General features: G+C 31.9%; 1 protein-coding gene across 4 annotated transcripts in view; it reads left to right on the forward strand.

Annotated features, from left to right (window-relative positions):
* Positions 1 to 18,092, forward strand: part of LOC145287807 (E3 ubiquitin-protein ligase RNF13-like) — a 287,508-nt gene that overhangs the window by 254,239 nt on the left and 15,177 nt on the right. The gene's annotated exons all lie outside the window — the stretch shown is intronic.

Genomic DNA, 18,092 nt, shown 5'->3' on the forward strand with positions numbered 1-18,092 from the left:
GCGACGCCATATTTGAATGGTATGTGACCATTCGTTTAGCATGTGAATACCGTCAATCCGGAATATAGCAATGGTCAGAGCTCAGTCAATCAGAATGAGCAGAATTTGAATAAAAAAAGGGAAAGATTGTTATGTCTGAGTTTATGATCCAGTTACGAAAGGTGCTAGCACAATATATGTATAATGTGTATATTTCCTCCCAGTGTTGACTGAGGTCGGTAGAAGGATATGCTATTTAGAGGGAAAAATAGGAACTACTTCCTCTAAAGATGATTGTGATTGTGTTGCTCCTAGGATGAAATGTAGGAATTTATTATGAGTAAATGTACTTCAAATGTCGTTCTAAAGTTACATAAGATAGTGGCTAATAGTCTAGACATAATATATTTGTATGTGACATTATACCAATATATATTATGTACATACACATTATTAAACAAAGATATCATATTCTAAAAATCATGTAAATTGATTAAATAGTTTTATTTTTTACTAAGGAAATGTTATGAAAAAGATCGTTTCACATCACCATCTTGAAAAAAAAAAAGGGTGAGTAGATAAGTCCACAATAATTCAAACTTGCAAGATCAGTCTTAATAGTAACGATTTCACATTAATCACTAAAAATTGTAAATTTTTATTTTCTTAAAAAAACCAAAAAACTGCTTGATCAATTTACACGATTTTTGGAATATGACATATTTCTGTGATTTTCTGCAATTTATTCATTTTTTTTTTAATAGGTTTGATTCTAAATAATCACCAAAATGTCTGATAAGAGTAAGCAAAGAAGATAAAAGCTTGATCTAATTTTTATTCGTCATAAACAACTATTTAATTAATGTGTCTATTTATGGTGATAACTATGTTATAAGCGCTTGAGTTTTATCAGTTTGTTTTTTTGTTAAATTTTTTTTAATAACTTCTCTTTTCTTTTGAAGAAAATTTGACAATTATGCAGTGTGATTAACAAGAAAAAAATAAAACACTGGAAAAAAAAAAAACAATAGACAACAAATAACTGTTACCAAATGCAAGAAAATTTACTTTTCTACTGACTTGCATGATTATTATTCATTTATTTATTTTTTATTCTTTGAGATGAGGCTTCATATTTAGTGCATTTATTCTTTTTGTAGAATGTTATCCTCATCTTTATAGCTGTTGTTTTCACCATGTTTCGGGTCAGCTCATTCTCTGGCCTTCTTCAGGGGATTAACCACAATGGGATAGGAATGCTGAGTCTTGTAATTGTATCCCCAGTAATTACTGCCTTCCATGGTTGTTGTTATCTCACCACGTTTTGGCCAACTAATCCTCTGACCTGCTTTGGATAGGATTGAAACCGCTATCTTGCAACAATGCTCACGTGAAACCATGGTGCATTGGATAGATGCGTTGGTTTTCTACAGTTCCAGGTGAGCACTGTCGAAAGATAGCCGTTTCAATCCTATCCAAGCAGGCCAAAGGATTAGTTGGCCAAAACGTGATGAGACAACAACTGTGGAAGAAAGTAATTACTGAGGACAAGTTAGAAGACTGAGCATCTCTATCCCATCAATCACCTGAGGAAGGCCAGAGGATGGTTTGGCTGAAACTTGATGAAACAACAACAACTATGAAGATGAGGATAACAGTCTGCAAAAAGGATGAATGCACAAAATTATCTGCATAATTTTTTACATGTATTTACTAATTTATTTTTTATGCGGTTGTTATCGTCTCTTAGCCAACCATAACATGCTTTATAACATGATCTAATAACATTTATGCTGCTTCCATAACTGTACTAACGTGCAGCCATGTTGGAAACTGCATATTTGGTTGGCTAAGTAAAAGTAACAATAACAAATCCATAGATAAATTTTGTATTCAGTAAACATGTAAAAATTAGGCAGATAAATATAAAAGTAAATTATTTTCTGCTTGGTAACAGCAATTTGTTGTCTACTTTTTTTTTAACTATACTACATAATTGTTGAAAATCCATAGGTTTTATGGCTATGCCTGATTTTCATAAATCTATGCATGTAGGATAGTCTGTATTTTGATGTCTAATAATAGGACAGGACACAGGGATAAATGGATTCATGCCTTTACTAGAAGTGTTTGTTTTAATGAACACAAACAGCATCATTTGCAATATAAACTTTGTTTAATAATTCCATTTGCCTTTTTAATCGATTCGATTTAATCTGCAGGACTGGGAAGTTTGAGAAAATTCTGTATTTTAGAATTTATTCAGTGTATGAACATCTGTGATTCTGACTATAATTTTTTTATGGTAAAAAAAATAATTGGAGCTAAAAAATCTGACTATAATTATTTTGTGATAAAAAAAAATGATTGGAGCAAAAAAAAATCTGACTATAATTTTTTTATGATGATAAAAAAAAATGATTGGAGCAAAAAAAAATCTGACTATAATTATTTTATGATAAAAAAATGATAGGAGCAAAAAAAAATCTGACTATAATTATTTTATGATAAAAAAATGATTGGAGAAAAAAAAAATCTGACTATAATTATTTTATGATAAAAAAAATGATTGGAGCAAAAAAAAATGTGACTATAATTATTTTATGATAAAAAAAATGATTGGAGCAAAAAAAAATCTGACTATAATTATTTTATGATAAAAAAAAAATGATAGGAGCAAAAAAAAAATCTGACTATAATTATTTTATGATTAAAAAATGATTGGAGCAAAAATAATCTGACTATAATTATTTTATGATAAAAAAATGATAGGAGCAAAAAAAAATCTGACTAATTATTTTATGATAAAAAAATGATAGGAGCAAAAAAAATCTGACTATAATTATTTTATGATAAAAAAATGATAGGAGCAAAAAAAAACTGACTATAATTATTTTATGATAAAAAAATGATTGGAGCAAAAAAAAATCTGACTATAATTATTTTATGATAAAAAAATGATAGGAGCAAAAAAAAATCTGACTAATTATTTTATGATAAAAAAATGATTGGAGCAAAAAAAATCTGACTATAATTATTTTATGATAAAAAAAAATGATGGGAGAAAAAAAAATCTGACTATAATTATTTTATGATAAAAAAAAATGATAGGAGCAAAAAAAAATCTGACAATAATTATTTTATGATTAAAAAATGATTGGAGCAAAAATAATCTGACTATAATTATTTTATGATAAAAAAATTATTGGAGCAAAAAAAAATCTGACTAATTATTTTATGATAAAAAAATGATTGGAGCAAAAAAAATCTGACTATAATTATTTTATGATAAAAAAATGATTGGAGCAAAAAAAAACTGACTATAATTATTTTATGATAAAAAAATGATTGGAGCAAAAAAAAATCTGACTATAATTATTTTATGATAAAAAAAATGATAGGAGCAAAAAAAAATCTGACTATAATTATTTTATGATAAAAAAATGATAGGAGCAAAAAAAAATCTGACTATAATTATTTTATGATAAAAAAATGATTGGAGCAAAAAAAAATCTGACTATAATTATTTTATGATAAAAAAAATGATAGGAGCAAAAAAAAATCTGACTATAATTATTTTATGATAAAAAAATGATAGGAGCAAAAAAAAATCTGACTATAATTATTTTATGATAAAAAAATGATTGGAGCAAAAAAAATCTGACTATAATTATTTTATGATAAAAAAATGATTGGAGCAAAAAAAAAATCTGACTATAATTATTTTATGATAAAAAAAAAATGATAGGAGCAAAAAAAAATCTGACTATAATTATTTTATGATTAAAAAATGATTGGAGCAAAAAAAAATCTGACTATAATTATTTTATGATAAAAAAATGATTGGAGCAAAAAAAAATCTGACTATAATTATTTTATGATAAAAAAATGATTGGAGCAAAAAAAAATCTGACTATAATTATTTTATGATAAAAAAATTATTTGAGCAAAAAAAAAATCTGACTATAATTATTTTATCATAAAATGATTGGAGCAAAAAAAAAATCTGACTATAATTATTTTATGATAAAAAAAAATGATAGGAGCAAAGAAAAATCTGACTATAATTATTTTTTGATAAAAAAAATGATAGGAGCAAAAAAAAATCTGACTATAATTATTTTATGATAAAAAAATGATAGGAGCAAAAAAAAATCTGACTATAATTATTTTATGATAAAAAAATGATTGGAGCAAAAAACAAATCTGACTAATTATTTTATGATAAAAAAATTATTGGAGCAAAAAAAAAATCTGACTATAATTATTTTATGATAAAAAAAAAATGATAGGAGCAAAAAAAAATCTGACTATAATTATTTTATGATTAAAAAATGATTGGAGCAAAAAAAAATCTGACTATAATTATTTTATGATTAAAAAATGATTGGAGCAAAAAAAATCTGACTATAATTATTTTATGATAAAAAAATGATTGGAGCAAAAAGAAATCTGACTATAATTATTTTATGATAAAAAAATGATTGGAGCAAAAAAAAATCTGACTATAATTATTTTATGATAAAAAAATGATTGGAGCAAAAAAAATCTGACAAATTATTTTATGATAAAAAAATGATTGGAGCAAAAAAAAATCTGACTATAATTATTTTATGATAAAAAAATGATTGGAGCAAAAAAAAAATCTGACTATAATTATTTTATAAAAAAATGATTGGAGCAAAAAAAAAATCTGACTATAATTATTTTATGATAAAAAAAAAATGATAGGAGCAAACCTAAGTTTTTTAGATTTTCTTCATTAAGAAGAGAAGTTTCTTCCCAATAACTGTCTGTGAAACGCAATAACATGAGACTGCTTATCATTGGCTACAACATGGCCTTTTTCAAATCCAATGTTAACAAATTCTTGTTGAGCTACGATCATAATAAAATTCTGCTAAGTTTCAACTATCGTTAGCAATACTCAGTGTTGTTTTGTCATCCAGTTGACAAACTCGTTAAGAAAATTACACTCACCAGAAAGTATCCGATACGTTTACAAAGCCACAATTCGCCCATCCATGAAATATTGTTGCCACATTTGGGCTGGTACATCTACCACTAGTTTCTCTATCTTTCTTAGACAAGGTTTAAAAGGAGTCTTAAATATAATAAGTCCCACACTAAAGGCCAAGCTTCAACCTTTGCCTCATCGCAGCAGTGTTGCATCCCTGTGTCTGTTCTACAAATACTTTTCTGGAATGTGCTTTGATAAAATCATAGTATTTGTGCCCCCCCCCCTGACACATACTCCCAACCAGTCCAACAAGCAGCAAAATCTTCGCTGTTGAGATCTGTAGATACTGGAAAGCCTTCTACTCTAATAATTTGTTCCCTCAGAGTGATAGACTTTGGAATTCGCCCCCCCCCTCCCCCACCTCTCTGTTTGCTGCTTCCATAACTGTACTAACATGCAGAAATTTAAATGTAATGTGAACAGTCATCTTGTTAAACTCCTCACAGTTCTCTATTACACATGATCCTAAATAGTAACCCAAGTGTCAAGTGGCAATATGCCTTGCTTATGGGTGGAAAAGAATTTTAAAAATTAACTCTTATCCTCATGTGGCTTTTGAGCCTTAGTAAGTGCTGACTAGTTAGTACATAAAAAAGGGAAAAAATAATAATAATTGTAAATAAAATATTAACAAAGTTTGTTCCTGAAGGTGTCGTGTTGTACAAAATGCTTAAAAACTGTTTAATGGCCTCGTTAAAACATGAAACCAAATATTAATATAACTTCCATATGTTGTATGCATTATTAACCTCAGGCCTCACTTTTTTGTTTTATTTTACTTCAGTCGAAGTTCTCGGAAATCAAGGGGTTCACTACTTGGGGTTAACACTTGAACTCTATATGAGATACATAGATATTTGAATGTTCCATTAAAGTTCTTTATCTCTCAAACACTGAGTTAGTAAAGAAATTGAGAACATAATTTTCCTCTCCCCAATTAACCATTTTTATGCGTTGTAGTATATCTTTAATTTTAGTTTCTTCGTCTTGCTGGATTCCAGGACAAGAATTTATCTAGTCTGGTGGAGTATCCAGCTTCGTGCAGTTACTTGAGGTAACATCACATGGAGAAGGTGCACCATTCCTCATGAAAGCTAATGTAGGTTAGCCATAGCGAGATCTTATTTGGACAGTGAATACGAAATGTGATTTTGAATATTTGGTCAGGGTTTACTTCTACGGAAAAAGTATCCTCATACCAGGTTGTTCTGACAAACCCCTGTACAGAGAAACCTTAGACACTCGAGGACAGTGTCTAGTAGGCATTCAAGTTCTCCCCATAGGTATTCAAACCTCTGTGTGTGTGTGTGTGTGTGTGTGTGTGTGTGTCGCTATTTAAGCCTGATAACCAGAATTTAAATGAGTATTTTGTGTGTAAAATCTATATATATATATAAAAGTGAACGTGTCTCTGTGTGTCTGTATACATTTCCCTACACAATAACTCTGTCAATTTTTAGTCTACAGAATCGAAATTTGATATATAGGGTACTGAGATTTGGGGAAATCGATGTGATTGGTTTTTGGCCAGAAATTTGGCGATTAAGGGGTCAAAGTTCAACGATTTGACCTTTTAGAACTCTACCAAACTCCGACAATTTTGGGTCTACGCACTTGAAATTTTAGATATAGGTTCCTTGGACATGAATCTAACTTAATAACTTGATTTGAGCCCCAAAAAATAAATTTTAAGGGGTCATAATAGGGGTCAAAGTTTATAAAAAAATTGACCTCTGCGGTCTCTTCCAAATTACTCCGACAATTTCTGGTCTAAATATTTGAAATTTTACATAAAGGATATTCAGAGATAGGGCAAGCTTTTTCATCAGTTTGGGTCGAAAATTTTTAGTTACCAATATATAAATGTATGTATGTATGTCTGTTTGCATGTCTGCTTTAAACTTTCAATAGAGGCGACGGATTTTACCAAGATCAGTATTGTTTTAAAGTTCGACCTTTCATACGACAAATATCGAAAAATTGGCTAAAAACATTAATATCTTCCCCTTCAACTAGGCATTTTTCTACAGGGGGGTCACTCTTTTTGGCGATATTTTTTAAAGTTATCCTCTCCTTTAGATTGTCTAGCCTTAATTTTAAAAAAATATCGCTTCCGGTTTGGCGGTGGTCGTAACAGCATAAACGTTAGGTTTTACCCCGTTCTTTTCCTCCTTTACGGTACGGGTTCAGGCCAGCCTTCCTACTACCACTTTTTTTTTTTTTTTGCTCAACATACACATCCAGCTTTGGACGTGAGTAATTCCTTACGAAGGTGTGTGTGTGTGTGTGTGTGTGTGTGTGTGTGTGTGCCTCTTCTTTATTCTATCATCTATGACAATAAACCCTTCCTTCTCTTCTTATAATATCATGTTGAATATTCCTTTTTTACCTGAATTATAACTCTGTTTATTTTACTCCTCTCAAAAGATACGACAATGCCAATGAAGATTCCATAGTTACAACATCAACAATAACATTTTATTTGATAAAAATTCGTTCTTTTCTTTGTCTGGATCGAAGAAGAATAAATACAAACAATGAGAGAATTGAGGCGGGTAGAAGGAAACAGATAAAAAGATAGCAATAGAACGAGAAAATGAAAAATAGAGAGAAAGATGTTTGTTCAAGGCGACTTTACTCCTGCATATGATCAAAATCATCATTACTACTGGTAGGCTGTTTCACAGAACAGAATGCTAATCTCAATATATAAAAGGCAAAATATGTGTGCACATTTTCTGTATATCCGGCGGGGTGGGGGTGGGGGGGGCACTGTTTCTTAGAACTTTTTATATGCTTCCTAGATTATAATATCTACGATTTACAAAACGAGGTCATGTGTATCTTTTACTTGAGCAACTTTTACACGCTATTTTTACGATATTTTTTTACTCTTCGTGTGTTGTTTGGCTATTCCGTATATAAGCAAAACTGAATCCATAGCAAAGGCAGCTCCCTGGCACTTGTGCCGGGGATTTCCAGAAAAGCAATGAGCTTTGATTAATGCTGGCAAAATCTGTCATATCAGACAATTGCTATTCAGTTGGACACTTCTCTTTTTATAGTGAACTGGTCTTCCCCAACATCTTGGGAGGGAAACAAACAAATACGCAGAAACTGGCTTGCAGCCAAAGTTAAGTTTCCCTTATCGCGTGATGTTTGACCTCATTAAAATTAAGCACGTGTCACTTAACTTTTTAATCGTTAAATTAAAAAGCTCTTCAGTTCCTGTCCCGTTGTGGCTGAGCGGTAAGATGACAGGTTTTTTCACGCTTTCTTTTCCACCTTCGCGTCAAGGGTTCGGGTTCAAGCCTACCTGCCTACTAAAACTTTTTTTTCCTCAACACACACCTACAAACACCCAGGCAACCCTATTAGTCTATTATATAAAAGCGAAAATGTGTTTGTGTGTGTGCGCGTTTTTTGTATGTCTGGAAAAGGCTTTTTTCGCAGGGGCACTCGGGAGGTGGGTTACTATTTCTTGGAACTTTTTATATACTCCCTAGATTATAATATCTCCAATTTACAAAAGAAGGTTGTCTCTATCTTTTATTCGAGCGACTTTTCTTTTATAAAATTCACGCCATCCCGTGGTCCCACATGTTTGTTCGGCTTTTTAGTATAAATAAAGTGAAATTAACTAAAGTGAAGGCAGCTTTCCGGCTTCGTACCGGAGACGTCCAGAAAGCAATTAGCTTTGATCATGATATGGAAAACCCCTCATATCAGACAATTGCTATTTATTTGGACACTTAACGACCTCGTGGTGAAGAAAATAAATACGAGATTTTATTTCTTCGCTGACTTCTAACCTAATTATCAGTGAGTCAACAGCTTTTCATTGACATCACTAAATTTAAATGCTTTTCCTTTGTCGTCGTAGCACAGCGGTAAGATCTTGGGTTTTCCGCCTTTGCGTCACGGGTTCAAACCTGCCTGCCTACTAACACTTTTTTTTTTTTTTTTATATACTTCTTTTACACCTCCGAACACCCAGAGCAACACTGAACACCCCTGCTATCTAATATATGAAAGGCAAAATAGGCGTGCACGTTTGTCCACGAAAGGCTTTTTGTGTCAGGGTTCTCGTGTCGGTTAGATTCCGGGAAAAGTTTTCTTATACTTCCTAGATCATAATATCTCAGATTCGCAAATGGACATCGTCTCGGTTTTTTGTTTGAGTTTTAAAAAATTCTCTCATTTCGAGTGTTTGTTTGTCTTTTTTTGTATAAATAAAGCAAAACTAATCGAACGCTGACGCCAACTCCCGGCTTTCAAGTCGGGTACTATCTGTTCTGTAATTCGTCCTTGGTCAATGTTGGGGAAACCCTTCATACTAAGATAATTACTATTTATTCAAATAGGCCAGAGTGCCCCTTTTTTTGGAGGAGCTGGTTTTCCCCGACATTATAAACGACCTTATGTCTAATTTGCTTTTGTGGGGAAGCAAATAAATACCACAACAGAAAGCGGAAAACTTAACTGGCCCCAGGCTAGGTTTAAAAGCAGCTTTCATTTCTGCGCTGACTCCTTTGATTCCTAAGTTAATTACCAACTCATTGAATTCATTGTCCTCTTGGGCCTAATGGTTAGTGAGGAAGACTAATTACCCTATGTTTGCGAGTTCGATCCCACCTCTCTCTCTCTATCTTTTAAAAAAAAAAATTTTTTATTCTTTTGATTTTGTATTTGTGCCAATATCCTCCATCCAGGCAAAAATTAATTACCAACTTATTTAATTCACTATTCTCTTTTTTTTTTCACATTCTTTTCCTCTTTTGTGGTAAAAATTCGAGCCTGCCTGCCTGCCTACTACCACTATTTTTGCTCAACACACACCTCCAAACACCTGGGCAACTAGGCTAATATTTACTGTTTCTTTTTTATCTGAATTAATACTTTTTAATTATACCCCTTTGAAATGATGTAAGTGTTGGTGCAGATGTGGAAGTCACAACACGCTATCAACCTATTTTCTTATGCAATGAGTATAGAAATAAGATTCCATATCTGAATGCCTACTGGACACCATCCTTAAATATTTAAGGTCTCTCTGTACAGAGGTTTGTCAGGACAACCTAACATGAAGATAATCTCCCCTACAAGTAAACCCTGACTAAATATTCCAAATAACATCTTCAAAGCCGAAATAAAATCCCCTCTTTATGGCTAGACATTAACTTATACAACAAATGATGCACTTTCTTAAAATGATGTTGTCTTGAGTAACCACACCAAGCTGGATACTCCATCAAACTAGATGAATTTCTTTTCCTGGAATCTGATAAAATCAAGAAACTCAAGGAAAGATATACGATGAGGTATTTAATTGGTCAATTAAAAAAAAAATATAATATAATAAACATTTTTTACCTATTTCACATATGAAAGATTTCCAAGATTTATGAGATACACCTGAAGAAGGTCAGAGGTTACATCGACCAAAACATTGTGAAAATACCTCAAGATAAGAACAGTAGTTTGAATAATACAAATAATACAAACTACTGCTACTTGTGGAATAGCAAGATTAATCAAGATTCACTCCTTTCAATATGTTGGGTTCTTTTTATGTCTATGCATATTATTAGGGTGATCTTGAGAAGGATGCAGCTCCTCACCACGCACGGATGGTCATTTAATATGGTGAGGCTATATTTCTTGCATTGCATAGACAAGTTAAGGACACCCTTGGAAGCAAACTATTTGCAAATTATTGATTGAAAACATTTTAATACTAGCAGGCCGCCCGGCATTGCCCGGTCAAAAGATACGTTTAAATATGATATTTTAATTCATGCAGATTATTAAAGAGACAATTCTCTTCGTATTATTTGGAGTCATCAGATTACCGTTCTCATCTTCAGTGTCATCTTCACAATGTTTCTGTCAACCTCCGACCTTCTTCAGGGGTATCCTATCAACTTGGGAATGAGGACAGAATTTTGAATGGAACCCTTTATTAACTTCATGTTTGTAGCATGCTCTCATTCCATCAGCCATGACTAGATAGACGTTCTAATAATTCGCACTTGTATTTTTCAATCACCCACACCTTCAGTCTTCAGGAGAATATCACTTTTGCAATTTATTTTTCCAAGTACTTTAACCACTGTGCCATGGATCCTTGCAGAACAAGAACATGCTACTCCCATGTAATAAATAAAATGTTCCATCTGAAATTCTGTCCAATTTCCCTAGTTCGACAGAACCATTCCTGAGTTCGACACGATACACCTGAAGAAGGTTGGAAGTTACATCGACCAAAATGTTGCGACATTCAAGATGAAAGCAGTAGTCGATGAATCCAAATAATACGAATAAATAATCTCAGAATTTCAGAAACGATTATAATATTGAACCTAACATATAGCAGCGAGATCAAAACTAAAAAATAATTTGGGTGCCATCAGCTAGGCTTGAAACCAAAACCTACAACTCTCCACCCTAGTTCTTTTGTCTCTGAGCCACGCCCATACACATTTTTCAAAAGATGGAATCATCCAATCATTGAAAATAAGATTCAAGCAAACAAGCACAGCCGGACGGTTCATAGTTTTATAATTATATAGATTAGACTACTCTGACCCGTTGGGTCACAACCACTATCATTCTTTATTCTACTTTAATTTAATTCAGAAATTCATAAACTGATGAATCTGTTAAATTCTTGTTAAATAAAAAAAAATAACTCCTGCAACATACTAGCATCTGCTCACCCCTGTGCTCTGAACAAAAACAATGACTAACCGGAATCAAAATTTTGTAGGAAGCAAGCTATTGAAGGCAAAGAAATGATAAATAAATTGACTTCATTTATTAGACTAGATGTACATACTCAGCGTTACCCAGTAAAAAAAAAAAAAAAAAAAAAAAAAAAACATTGCCAGGCAGAGGATTTAATCACGTACTATTTAAGATACACTAAATATCCTAAGTTGTTACAGTTTTCCTGAAAAGTTGACGATATTTTGGATTTTTGGGAGCGTAAAACATAGCCATCTTAATATATGAAATTCAAACAAGGAAATAAAATCTCATAGCTTAAAAAGAAATTATTCATGGGTTAAATGAAAATTTATGTTTTTAAACGCAATTAATCTTGGTTATAATAAAAAAAAAAAAAAGATACATTAAATTGAATGTAAATTAAAAATAAATAAATCAACTTTATAGCAGGGGTACCCGGCGTTGCCCAGGCGTTTGGAGGTGTGTGTGCTCTTAAATAAAAAAGAAACCGGGGGGGGGGTAGGATCGAACCTGAAGCCCTGAAGCGAAGTTTGAAAATAAAATGTGAAAAAAAACATGAACCGTTCGGCCAGAATGAGTTACTGACTGAAAGATGTTTGAATTTATTTAAGTAAGAACAAAATTGACAGGTGCCCGCACGGAAGATTTTGTGCGAGCGTTATAATGACAACGATGTAAGCAATAGCTATTCAGCAAATGAGGTCAATGACCAGGTTTGTTTGTTATAAGCGAAGTAAAAAAAGAAAACAACGTTAAAACTTAAGTGGGGGGGGGGGTAATCAAAACATCGAAAAAAAACACAAAAAAAACTAATGTAAGGCAAACGAACAATGTTAAATGTAAAATCGAAAAAACAAGAAAGAAAATAGAAAAACAAACGTTAAAACCAAAAATGTGAAAAATGGCTTAAATCAGCCTGTTTTGATATTAAAATTTTAAAAATCGGTGGGTACCCGGGTGTTTTTGGGTGTCGCTAAGAAAGAGCGAAGTAAAAAAAAAAAAAAAACAGAAAAACGAATATTACGTGAAAAATGGCTTAAATAACACTGGTTCAATATTTGAATTTAAAAAATAAAAAAAAAACAAAGACATCACACCACGATTCGAACCCAAAACATTTAGATAACGAATCAACGCGCTAACCAACTGAGCTAACGCGACATACATGAAATTTAGTCAGTTCTTCAACTATTTAAAGTAAATCGGGTCATGACGTCATCTGACGTATGCGTAGAACCGGTCGTCGTCACGAGGGGAGGGTTTTTGTTGCCCCCCCCCCCCCGGTCAAAAATTGTCGATATCGTAGTGAAAAAATGAATGTTTTTGGCCAATTTTTCAATATTTTTCGGCCGAAGGCTAGAGCTTCAATATGATACCGAGTTTGTGATTTTTCGTTGTGCCTGTCGAAAGCTTTTAGCGGACACACAAACACACATACACACATTTTCGATTTTATATATATATAGAAGATTTCTAAATAGAATACTTAAAACAATTCCATTACTAATTTCCATAAAAAATTAAGAACTAATTATTAAAACAGATTTTCTTTCATGTAATATGCAAATGAGATAAACTTTTGAATAAATGCTATATATATATAGGAATTATGCAGTTTTAAAAGGTTACAAAAATCCGTTTTCAGTATTAAAATTATGTATGAAACATATACAAGGTGGCCCGTTTAAAAGTAGCCCAGAAAATGTAGTAAAGAGGAGGAACGTTCTTTTATTGTTTTTGATTTTTTTTATTTATTTTTTTTTTTTTTACACAGTGATCACCACTTATCAAGGCCCGGAAGCCACTCAGGTTAAGGGTTATTGCAAGTGCATTACGTTAATGACCAGGTTTGTTTGTTATAAGCGAAGTAAAAAAAGAAAACGTTAAAACTTAAGCGGGGGGGGGGGTAATCAAAACACCTGTGGTGTTATAAAATACTAGTCGGGGTGCGTTGCCAGGGTGTTTTTGTAGGTGTGTAAAAAAAAACAGGCTCGAACCCGTGACATGAAGGCAGAAAAGAAAGTGAAAGAAAACCTGAGAGTTTGCCGCTGCACCATGATGCGAGCGGAAGTGTAAAGTGTTCAAATTTAGTGATGAAAAAGAAATTAAGAATCACACAGGCATAGAAATGAATGTCAGGCTGTAGGCCAGTCAAGCTTTCTGCTTTCTGTCATATTTGTTTCCCCATAATGTTGGGGAAAACCACCCCCCCCCCCCAAAAAAAAGGGGGAACTCACGTAGTGTCTTAATGAATAGCAATTGTCTGATATGAAGGGTTTCCTCCAAATTGATCAAAACTAATCGCCTTCAAGACGTGCTGCGGCCAGGAAGACCAGGCTGTTGGATTTGTTTCGATCAGTTTCACTTTATATGAAATAACAAACACCATGAACCAGGGATTTTTTAAAAAACTCGACCAAATAAAAGCTAGAGACAATGTCCATTTTTGAATCGGAGATATTATAATCTCGGCAGTATAAGGAAAGTTCTCCAAAATAGTTACCTTGTTGAGAAGCCCCGCGAAAAAACCCTTTCATGGACATACACGAATGTGCGCACTTATTTTGCTTTTTATATTATAGATACTGGAAGTGCTCCCTGTTGACATCTATGCATTTCTGGGCACGTTTAACAACGTTTGCAGATATTGCCTTTAGATCTTTGGTGATTCTCCTTATAGCGTTGGTAATGTTTTCCTTTAGTTGGTCTAGATTGTGAGGATAATTTGCATAAACTTTTTGTTTTAAAGTCCCCCAAAGATAAAAATCACATGATAAGTCCGGGGAACGTGGTGGCCATAACCTTTTGCTTATTGTTCTCTCTTTTGTAAACATGTCATGAACTCAGGTTTATCATCTATGAGACATGGAGCGTGTGGTGCCATCTTGTTGAAAAAAGAATTGCATTTTGTTTGGTGGTGTCAGTTGGTCTTTAAGAGAAAAATTAGAGAGAGAAGGCTACTTTTAAGTGGGCCACCCTGTATTAACCAATTTGTGAACCAACAAACAGACCGACCGACCGACAGAAATACGACTTTATCAAAATAGATTGTAAATATAAAAATATTTTTTCTTTCCTATTCAGGTTTAATAATTTGATATTTAAGTCTTAATCTTTAGCAATCTTGTAATAGTAGATAGAAAAAACAATTTATATTTTTATCAATTATTTGACCTTTTTATAAAGTTTATCTAATAAAAATACACATTTAGAAGCCGACACATTTTTGTTTTTTGTTTTCGCTACCCCATGACCTTCAAACACAGCAGTTATTTTTAACCTTCAGAGGTCACAATTACTCGTCCGACTTTTATTTTTCTATTTGCAATTCGCTTGATTCTTTGTACAATGACACTCTACGCATACATTAAATCTTTGTGTCCTTCTCCATGTTTGTTTTATAAACCAAGACAAACACCTTAACCGTTTTTAAAACATAGATTTAGGTCGAAAACAAAAAACTGTGTCACAGAATCCTATTTCTAGTTGTAGGTTAGCCTAAGCGGAGCACAAATTGCAGATGCGTGGCATGGTCCCTAGCATTGGTAAGGCCATAGCATTTTGAAGTATTCTCAAGGACCACGCTGACAATTATAAGTTGTCGGTGTTTATTTAGAATAACATTTGATTAAAAACTAAAAATACAGAAAAATCTTTATAATGTATATACTTGTCACAGAACGAAGATGTCATATTCCAAAAATCACATAATTAGATCAAGTAGTTTTTTTTTTGTTATTTTTTAAGTAAGAAAATAAAAATTTACGATTTTTTAGTGATTTGTTTTTTTAATGCTAAATGCATCCATTATAAGGCTGATTTTGATCTCAGTAGTTCAAGTTGTCTCCCTCTAATGATTATAAATAATGTCTGATCAAAATTCTTGCTTCGTCTTAAAATTTGATTTTCTTGGTTAACAAAAAAAAAAAAATTACTTGATGAAGCTGTGATTTTTGGAATATGACATCTCCATTCTGTGGTGAGTACGGACATCTTAAAAAAATTTTTTATTAAATAGATGTAATTCCAAATAAACACCAAATTGTTTATAAATGTTATGTAAAAGCGAAAAAATTAAACGGACGTGCATGCACATAAAAATTCAAAGAAATAAAGTTTGAGGGAATAGAATGGTTAAAGTGCTAACTTAATATGAAAATGAAAAATTAAGGAAACTACTATTATAGAAAAGTTCATTCCCTACGGACTTGAAAACGATCGGGACGATTTTTATGAAATTTTGCACAAACATACTTTATGTTCCCGGTAGTATTTTAAGATAGGTTTTGTAAAAGAATGTCTTCGATAAGGATGGATAATCATAATAATCCGATGAAAGAAGGAATAAACGGTTAACACCTTATACAGCCTAACATCACAAGTGTATTTGAGAAGTTTTATCACCACACAAGTTGAAAGGTCCGACATAAAATTGACAGGTTCTTTGATATGAAAGGAGCGCATTTGAAATGTTTCTGTTTAATGCACAATTTAACCAAGATACTCGACTTTTCGTTTTAAATTTAAATTCAAGCCATTATATATGAAAAAAATTTTATAAAATCAACAAAAGGTTCTCTATAGTGCAATGTAGACTACAATGTATTGTGAACTGTCACTACTGGAAGACATACAAAGTTTCCTCCCAGTGCACCGCGATGGGTCCTTAACTAGAGCAGGCAATCAATCAATCTGATTGAAAAATGGTGGATTTCACTGATTTCGATGACAATAAAAATGTAGGAGTGTGAAGCATTTGTTGATCATCATTCAATCCTGGACAACATCGGGTCTCCCTGCTGGTGTAAGTTTATGAAAAGAGTTAAGTAGTTTTTTCGTCAGAAATGTTAATTTGAGCAAGTTTATGCAAAGTTGTGTTTTAAGAAAAATGTTCCTTGAATATCAGACATGCAGAGTTGAACTGCGTATGTCTATATATATATATTTGTGAATGTGTGTGTGTGTGTGTGTGTGTGTAAGTAATAGACAGTATGTGAATAATAAAAAAATATTCTAAATTTTATACAAAATAATTTTAATATATTTTCCAACTTCAATTTTTCTGAAAAATTTAGAAAAATTATATAAATTGACAAGGATTGTGACCCAAAATTAAATATGTTTCATTTCATCATTCCAGTATATTTTCATATGTGGAAAAAAAAAAAAATAAATAAAAAATAAGATGAAAATCCTCACCCCATAAAAAAAATTCTGGTAAGATCACATTGGGGGGAGGGGACAAAATATATATATTTTTGTATATTATTTTATTTCAGTTAATACAGGGTGGGGCAGAGCAACTTGCTAATTTAAATTTAATTTTAATTCCAAATAAGCAAGTTGCTCTGCCTCATCGTGCATCGTGTATATAGTTCAGCTTTTTTAAAATAAGTCTAAAAAAATTATTTGATTTTTGAGAGAAATATATATATATATATATATATAATTTTTTTTCAAGTAAAAAGTGACTATTTGGTTTACTTTTGGAAGCTTGTACTTTTGGTAGGGAAGAATTGCTATTTTTGTTGTCTGAATCTATCCATATAGCATTTATTGTTGGTTAATTTTTGACCTTGAAGTGGTATTTTTTGTTTTATTTGTTTATTTATTTTTGCTCCTTATAACAAGTGGCTTCATTCCTTGTCTGCGGCAATTTTTAAAGGCAATGTTAAAACGTGCATAGTAATAAATTGATCGGTTAAAATATGTTTGTATGGATGTGCTTTTCTGTCAATTTCCACCGAGACCTCCTGTCACACCTAATATTAGCGCTTCCAGTCTAGATACAATGTAAATAGACAAATATTTTTTGGTGCACTTATCATCTTAACTTGGACAAAAGGCGAAACTAAAGACCTACCTATTATGTTTCTACAATACATGCCTGCTGGAGCAACCTGTCTTACATTCTTGTGTTCCTCTTTTTAATGAAATTGTTAAAGTTATTATAAATTGTAGAGAAGATGTTTGTCTTTTTAACCGAGACCTGGTGACTATTTTTTTTTTATTTATTATTTCTTTTATTTTAGCTTCTCTTAATAAGTGGTTTGTGTTGAGTGATTTCCACTAAAAAAAAAATCCTCCAAATCTTAGCATAATACCATCATCATCTCAAATATGAATTAATAAGAAACAAACTACCTCTTTTTAGAGTCGATCTTTATCAGTTAAAAATCATTTTCTCTACAAAAATTTTCAAAACAAAAACAAACATGGTTGTCTGTTTACGGTTTCAAATTTATTTTAAAAAAGAAATCATGTTGCAAGGAGACTGTTTTAAAAAGACAATTTTTTATTATAGATTCTTTTAAAAATTAAAAAAAAATTTTTTATTATTATT

The sequence above is a fragment of the Euprymna scolopes genome, chromosome 11, assembly GCF_053919585.1.
Source record: "Euprymna scolopes isolate OS-2025 chromosome 11, ASM5391958v1, whole genome shotgun sequence".
NCBI classification, from domain to species: Eukaryota; Metazoa; Mollusca; class Cephalopoda; order Sepiida; family Sepiolidae; genus Euprymna; species Euprymna scolopes.